Raw genomic sequence first — 8927 nt, 5'->3', positions numbered from 1 at the left:
TTAACTTGATATTTCTATGATTCCATCAAATTTTATGCGTACCACACTAAATTACTCCATTACTTTGGCATTTAAACAAACAGGTGTTGTGCCACATATTTTAAATTATTGAACACTACACACAAATTGAATTGAAGTTCAAATTCAAATTTTTAAAATGTTGTACACTATTAATGTTTCATCCATGTGAAGAAAGTTGCGAAGAGAAGAGCTATTCCATGCTCTATTGCTACTCCCGCCAATCTCGACTACTTTTTCCACCAACCGTTATTGCAATCAAGTCAAAGAATCTAAATGAATTCGGAACAAACAATGACCACTATTTTATTTTCCTTTCCAAAAGGGAGAAAGTAGAGCGAATTTAAATTAATGACTAATCCTGAAATTTACAACTGTTCTTTTAACTACAACAAAAAAACACAAATAATCCACACAACATATAACCCTACAAATTTATCCTTCTTTAAAGCATCAACCAATAACCAGACAAACTAAAGTGTCATAACTCACAGTTCCACACACTACTTTCACTTCATTTTTATTTTTTTTTGCAAATATATATCTACACTCTCCATTCTATCACGTGAAGTGATGCCTTTCTCCACTTTCTTGCGTGACAGCAGATACTACAAGAATACCAAAATTTACATACAAGGAGGACTCACGCGTCCCACACACACTACACTTTTATCTTTTTCTTTTTTTTTTTGTAACTTAAAATTAATTAACACAACCTATGGTTTATTAATTAACCTTTTTTTTTTTGGGAATTTGGAAAGGATTAAAATCAGACGGTGAGTGATGTGACACGTGGGAAGAGTTCAGGGCGAACCCTTACTGGCGTAGGAGTTGACGAGAGCCAAAGCGTTGCTGGTGAACTTCTTGACGTTGGTGACGCGATTGCATACATCCGCTTTCACGGCACATTCCGCTACGTCCTGGAATCCGTCCGTGCAGGTCTCCTCGTCGGTGAGTGCGGCGCTCATCCACGTTTGCACGTTGCTCATTTGGAAGAGGAAGGATCCGGAGCCCTCGCCGGCGGCGCCAATCTGCCGCATCTGCTTCAGAGACCCGCGGATTTCGTCCACGGCGTCGCCCAGGTTCGAGAAGCAGTCGTGCACCGCCATCGCCGCGCGCGTGCCGCTCGTGCCATAGTCGGCGTCACGCGTGAGGTTGGAGATGTAGGACGCCACGCGGTGGGCCTTGGAGAGGCTGACGCCGATGGCCACGCGCGCCAGCTGGCCGGGGTTCTGCTGCACCGCATTGGCGTAGCGGGAGAGGGAGGTGAAGCACACGTCAGGGTATAGAGTGGTGTTGCAGCTGGAGCGGATGAACTCGGTGTCGCCGTCGTCAGGCACCGGGGCTGAAGCTTCGTCTGCGGCGGAGGACGCCAGAGATAATGCGGCTGCGAAGAGGAAGAGAGTGAGGAGGAGGTGGTGAAGACGAAGGTGTTGGGTTCTCATTGTTATAGTTTGGTTCTGTTTCTGTTATGGGTTTGTTTGTTGCCTTGTGTGAGTAGTGTGTGTCCGTGAGTGAGAGAGAAATGAAGAGGGGTTTTTGTAGGCACAAGTTTAGCGTGAAATTACTTCCACCTTCCTCCTTTCAACTCAAATAACAATATTGCCATCGACTCTATTTCTGTCTTCCAATGCAAGATTAAAATAAGTCCAACGTTTGGATTTTGATTTATTTTCTCATTCAAAAAAAAAAAAAACTAGTTATTGAGTTATAACTCAGAATACTTAAAAAATGTAATTTTTTAACATATTTTACTACAAACAAATACATTAATATATTATATGAATAAAAATTAATAAGTAAAAAATTGCTTTATTTTTTTCGTTATCTTTTTTTTTTCGTTTAATTTGGATGCATTGAAATGTGAATTGAATGAAAAAGAAAAGTAGCATTTGAGCTAGTAATGATTTCCAGCACGTTTGCTTTTACGTTATTCACGAAGAAGCTATAATATATAGCTTCTATCTATTTGATAAAATTGACGTAATTTTCCAGGTTGTGGATGGCAATCAGAATGGGACGTCACAGGAATTTTTACCACTTTTGTACTCACTGTAAGTTGCGATGCTTGGGAAAGTATGAGGAAGAAACAAGTTACTCAAATGAATTTTTTTGGGTACGAATTACCGAAAAACCACTGATTAAGAAACAAAGTTGAAATCATTTGACTTATAATTATTGTTTTCTGTTTGTTTCTTGTGAAAAGAGATTTGGTTGAAAAGTAGTTCTGTTAGGGGGTTTTTTCCGGCTTTCAAGGATATCTAAATTTACGCGACAAGGACCAAATTTTTCTTTCACATTCATAATCGCTGTAATAATTTTCAAGACACTGTATAAATAAATACTTTTCGATATAAGTAACATATAAAACAAATATACATTATTAGAAAAATAAAAGATAAAAAGTGGAAGTGTAATCTTGTTCATAAATTTGATGATCGGGTGAGAAGAGGGAAGAGGCAAAATAATGGAAGGCATGTGTAAGTAATAATAGGAGAGGAAGATGGGCATTGGTTGGCGTGGGGACACTTCTTACATGATCTAATTAAATAATGTTTTAGGTGAAACTTAGTGGAAGGAAGCCACGAAAACCATTCCCATTTAATAAAATCAAATAACTATATTAAATGACCATACTTCTTAACTTGGATTATAAATTACTTTTGCTAATAAAAATATGCACTAAATGGAAAATTTTGAGTTCACAAGAGCAAAGAAGACAAAGAAGATGACACCAAATTTGGTTTCTCAAGCATATCATGCGCAGTGGGCACTCAAGTTTTGCGGCTAGTGCAGAATCTTACAAATCAACCGTCATTTTCAGTCCGTGACCAAATCACAACCTTTTATCATTTTATCTTACTAAACATGCATTCTCCTTCTTCTAAAGATCTCAAAACATCAATTTTAATTTTTTCCGACAAAATTTAATTCTTAGCATAAGTATATTTCAATTAATGACGTTATTATTTATGAAAACGTATCGTCAAGAAAATGATCGATCTTAATATAATCAGAGTCTGACCCCATAAAGATCTGTCACGGGTCAAGGTGATCTTTTAAGATTTGGGTCGATCCAAGGTAGGTAGAAGACCGACCTCAAGGAAGGATATGGACTGACCTTTAACCAATCTCAATAAAGGATATGGACCGACTTTGAAAAAAGATATGGACTAATCGTGGACTGATCTTGAAAAAGGATATGGGACGACGTCGTTTTGATCATTTGTTCTAGCGAACTTTAAGTGTGTAAATCGTTATTTTTATATCCACTAGCTAATTATGTGTCAGTTGTAACAAGAATTCACCCACACTTGAGTTTTAAGAGGGAAATGGAAATTCGAGATGTGAACGACATTTTTTTTACCTATAAATACGAAGGTCTCTCTTAAAGAAATTACATATTTTTTTCTAAACTAATATCCCACTTAGTTAAGTCATAATTTATCTTCTATTCTTCCAATTAACGAGTTAGTTTAGTTACGGAAACTCTTTCAATAATATAACATTAATACCTAAAGAAACTAAATATATTGATTATGTAGTTTTTTTCTTAAAAAAAAAGGAATTATACAGGAGAAGATTATTGTGCGATGGCATCCACTAGAATAGTGTTAATTGGCTACAACCTAATAAAGCAGGAAAGACTTGGGCTTGCACTTTTTGTTTAGGTCGGTTGAGAGTTTGGGTTGTTAGTTAGGAAATTGAGGGTGCTATTGGTGTGTGAATGTTCCTCACATTGTGGCCACTATGTCTCATGCGTGAAACTTTTGTTCCTACTTTTTTTAAGAAAATAGTGGCTACCCTTCCCTTCCACACACACCATTCAAGGACAGAGACAATCATTGTTGTTGTGGGATTTAACCTTCCCCACAATCCAAGGGACTGCACTAAACCTAAACCATTTGTATTTTTAACCATCCTTATCTTGTGTCTTGAAACAAAAAGCTTGTCTAGGGAGAGTAAAAAAGGAACATAAAAAGAAAAAGTGAGAATTTATAAACTATATGTAATTATTATACCCACCACCATTCAAGCAACTATTTGCTCCAAACTTAAGTACAGAGTTGAAGGACAAATTAATTCAACATCATAACGTTTTGAAAAAGCTACAAGTAACAGCATATTGTGATGCTCCTTAGCTGTGATAACATTTTATACCTTTATTTTCAACTCTGACTTTCTACGGGTCAAATAACAAACAGTGAGGACCAGGAAAAAAACAACCTCATAATTTTGATTTGAAACTGTTGTCTCTAGAAGAATCCATTTGACAAAGAACTCACCAAATAACGGGCTCAACGGCATAACTGACTCTTCTTTTCGACCACAAAGTAAAAGTAAAGTGAAGAGAGTAGAGTAGTACGCAGGAAAGCTTTTATCACTATAGCATGCTAGTTTGTACATTTATTGGAACGTATTATTTAAGATTTGTATAATGTTCCATTGGTAACTTCTTTATTCTTATTTAAAAAAAATATCATTGAAGCAAATCGACGTGGTATAACATTAGCCATAAAATAAGAAGAAAAAAAAACTTTATATATTTAGTTGCATTAAAATACAAACAAAAATTTATAAAATATCTTACATAACTTTCGGATAATGAAAGATGTATATCTCGTAAGAAACTAAGCTTTCAGAGTTACGGGGTTAATTGTTGTTGTCATTGTCGAGAAATGAAGAAAAATAGATATACATAACATAACACAGTTGTAGGTGGATAGAAGGGAATCAAGTAATATAAGAGATTGAGATAAGATGGTAACTGAACACCCTTGGTCGGGAACTGTAAAGGGGGAGACAAGGTGAGAAACCTTTTTGTGTGGATTTCTAAAGCTTTCGGATGATTTATCCACATCATACCAACATAACATCCTTGTCCCAAGCCCAATAACAAAACTCCGTGAGTCAAGGATAACTACAAAGTTTCATTCTTTATTATCTTTGGTTCTGTTGTGTGAGTGTGAATTCCTGCGGGGTCTACCTTAAATTCAGTTATTATTTTCATTGGACCAACAAAAAAACCAGAAACAATGGACCATTTTTATATGTGCTCAGCAATGAAATCAGATTTGAGGTAGCAAAACCATGCAGCAGATAAGCGCAGCCTTATGTGTCAAGATGTGATATCTGTAAAAATCACATCACAAACGAAAAACAAATACTGTTGTTTTTTCTTTGGTTTCCGTTGGAAAATAAGATAGATATCGTGAAAAGACATCAAATATCAGGAGCAAAACCTTATCTTAGAATGAGACGCTGCTATGATAGCCACTAGGCAAACACAGAATTCATTGATGCATTTGGGGAAAATGAGGAAATCCCACCAACGGTTCCATATGTTTAACCTTTTCCTTTGTAAAATTGGGATTTCAATCCGATAATATAGACACTTTCACACATCTCATGCAGAAGTTACGTTGACCTTAAACCAAAAATAATCAGGTTAAATTGTCTGAGCCTTAATTATGTGTGTATGTGACATTTTGTGTATGTTTCCCCAATCCCTGACAAAAGAACAACTTAACAGTGTGTCTGATTAAATATGTGGTTGGATTGGAGTAATACGCTGTTTATAATATATTCACACACAAAAAAAAGGTAAGAAAATGGATTTGTTTATTACACTTGTGTCTAAAAATCATCATATTATAGACAAAAACATTTTTTTTCTAAATTTTTCCAAGGTTCTGATGTTACTCTTGAAGTTCATTCTTCAACCTTTCAACAAACTGGCTTGTATGCTCAAGGGGTTACTCATAGCTGCATTAGGCCCGCAAAATTTTCTCAGTGGTATAAAAACCATAAGCCCATATAGATAAAGCTTTATGTTCAAAGAGTAAAATCCAATAGCTTAATATATGCCTTATGAAAAACTTAACCTAGTACTTTTTCTCGTGTTCAGAGCTTTGGTATTTAATATTGTCATTTAAAATAGTAATCTTGGTGAGTTGTGTTAGTCATCAACTCTATCATGATTTTAATACATCAAATGAATTTTGTATTAAAATCATACTATTTATTTTACATGGTAAAATATATCATTTTTAATAAAAATAGCATGATCATTTGTTTATGTAATAGACTTGTATCTTTTCAACATTTAAATATAATACAATTTTTGTGTCACATGGTTCCTGTTATAGCGTTGGCAGGCTTTTTAAAGTTGCATTAAATACAATGGAATGGAACTACTAATGAATTAGATAAGATAACGAAGAAAAATTACTGTGTAACTTAAAAAGATAGATTCTATGTTGGTATGATTTGGTAGCAGAGATTTGAACTTTCCAGACTTGGTATGATTTCACATGAGCTTCCATCATTAGCTCAGGAAAGTTTTCTGAAATTGGTCATGTTTCAGCACTGCTTCTTCCACAATAAGCTTTCATACATCACCACAAACTCTTATCTTCAACTCTGCTTAAGAAGTATTCTGAATAAGCCTTTTTGACATATTTTTGCTTATAAATTCTACATTAATTGCTCATAATCTAATTAATTCGTATGATTATGGAATTATGAGATGAATAATAGAACTTATAATGTCAACACTTCCTTCATCTACTGGTGCCACTCTCTGCTGGTATGCACGGTTTCTGTAATGGCTTTCACCCATTCTTTCTCTTAAGAAAGTGTCTTTAAAGTGTCTAACTCTGATTTTGAAAATCTATTTTTGCTGGAAAGTTTTATATTAACCAGAAATGTGATGTGAAGTTTTTTATATTAATAATTCATATCCGAGATGTGACAAAGTAAAGATAATTAGTGACCGGTTAATTTTTCCTATCTATCTCAATTAAAAAATTCCAACAAAAATGTGAATAAAACTAATTTTTCTTAATTTCTACTTCAAGTTCTAAAGAAGGCGTTTAGTAACAACAACTTTGATGGGAAGTTCTAATTCTAAACACTGCAAGGTACGGGTGGGAAACTAAAATGTCAAGAAATCATATTACTGTGTTGCTTTATTCTTTAAATTCTAAATTTTTTAATTATTAAATAATTGTATTTAGTACACCCGATTATTTACTTTGGAATATGTCCATAAATAAAAATATTAAGTATCTAAAAGTTAAACAACATGGTTACAATATATCATCTGTGAATGGTATTAACAAAATGAATATTTAAGCTTTTCTTTGCTTATAATCGAGAAATATATTACAAAATTGTCACATATTTTATACATTTTTATTATTATTTATTTAACTGATATTTTTGTAATTTCTAGTTTATTAATTTTTTATTCATTTAAATTTTTTGAATTAATTTAGAAAATAAATGAAAATAAAATTTACTTCATAAATTTAGATTAACAAAATGAGTTATGAATAAAATCCAAATCTATTAAATTGCATTTTAATTAGACTGAAAGCAAACAACATGAGTAAGTGCTCTGACATTAATGCAACTTTTCAATTGGTGGTACCTGGACCGTTATAGTTCGATTTTGAAAAAAAAAATACAAAGTTATTCTAAAAATCCGAATATATTAAAATAACGTACACGGTTTACATGTTTAATTCACCATTTTTGAAATTATTAAAACTTCAAAATAATTTTTCTTTTTCAGATGTGAAACTCAAATTTCCGTCATAGGGTAAAGCTTTCAAATGCGTTTCACGGAATTAAATGGCATAGAAAATGAAATAAACTACAAACTAATTGGTTTAACCTAGACTAAATTAATTAAAAAAATAAACATAAATACAGCGCAATTCAATAAATATATATATATATATATATATATATATATATATATATATATATATATATATATATCAAACATCTATTTTCTTTCTCTATCTCTCATCTCGCATCATATCCTTTCTTTTCCCTCTTCCCCTCTTCGCAACTCAAAATTCAAATACTCCCTTACCAATTGGATCGTTGAATTGAGAAAATCACTTTTACAACATGAACTTGGAAGATTATGGATGGTTTGTTATCACTAGGTGGAGAAACACAGGATTATTACTACTAGTGACTTTGTGAACGTAAAACATGTTGTTGGAAAAAAAATAAAAATCCTGGACAAGATGAACGAACAATCACCAAATCGTGAAGAAGAGACAATATGTTAAGCAACACACCACTACTTCACATGTTGGAGACATTATGGTTGCATCCTTTACCCATACTCAAAACCAATAGGTCTGGTAAACATGCACATGGCTTAAACTACAAATCATAAGATGTTATGTAGGTGAGAAAGATCGTTATAAAGAACACCACTGATCATATATAACTGTTTCCGAAACTTTTGCCTATGTTGCTTGTTCCTTAACATGAACACACATCAAATTAATTTCTTTCTAGAGTTAATAATTTATTTATATACTAAAACCTAAACTCGCGATAGGAGCAATTATGAAAACTCGAACCTGACAGATAATATTGAGCTACGAAAACTGTTTTGGTATGAATATATTAAAGGTTATCCCAACCAGACGACATAAATTCACTAATTCACATGCCCTCTCAGTCTTCTCTCTTCCCCAGACACACACACATACAGTCAAACCATCTGACGCTTCACAATCATTCTCCCACTCCCATCATAAGCTGCGCCTACTACATCAAACACAGATGGGAGTACTCTCTTACAGTGCACCCACACTTTCCGGTGGGTCCCACACCCCCCTTTCCCCAACCCCTACCCCCTCTACTCCACGTGTTCCCCACCAATTCGCGGTGCTCATCACATGTCCGCATTATTCCCCGTTCCAAACTCTTACCCGGCCCGACCCGCTCCAGTCAAGGCCCGTTTTCATTAGTCAAGCCCCGTTTGCATCGGGCTCCCAAAACAAACCACTCTGCTCTCTCCACGTGGCGAAGGCGCACTGGGCAAGGCACTGGAATCCAAGGATGCTTTCTCGTTTATATAACAACCTCGACCGTTT

The 8927-nt window shown here is 34.4% G+C and overlaps 1 pseudogene across 1 annotated transcript; it reads right to left on the bottom strand.

The window, feature by feature from the left end:
* Positions 1-295: 295 nt before the first annotated feature.
* On the bottom strand, positions 296-1548 carry LOC114179060 (pectinesterase inhibitor 7 pseudogene; annotated as a pseudogene). The gene has a single exon (XR_014993290.1). The product of XR_014993290.1 is annotated as a pectinesterase inhibitor 7 pseudogene (transcript).
* Between the last annotated feature and the right edge of the window lie 7379 nt (positions 1549-8927).

This window comes from Vigna unguiculata, chromosome 3, assembly GCF_037176805.1.
Source record: "Vigna unguiculata cultivar grain cowpea cultivar isolate G323 ecotype 2 chromosome 3, ASM3717680v1, whole genome shotgun sequence".
Lineage (NCBI taxonomy): Eukaryota > Viridiplantae > Streptophyta > Magnoliopsida > Fabales > Fabaceae > Vigna > Vigna unguiculata.
Note: the sequence above shows the minus strand (reverse complement) of the source record. Positions and strands in the feature narration are given on the sequence as shown.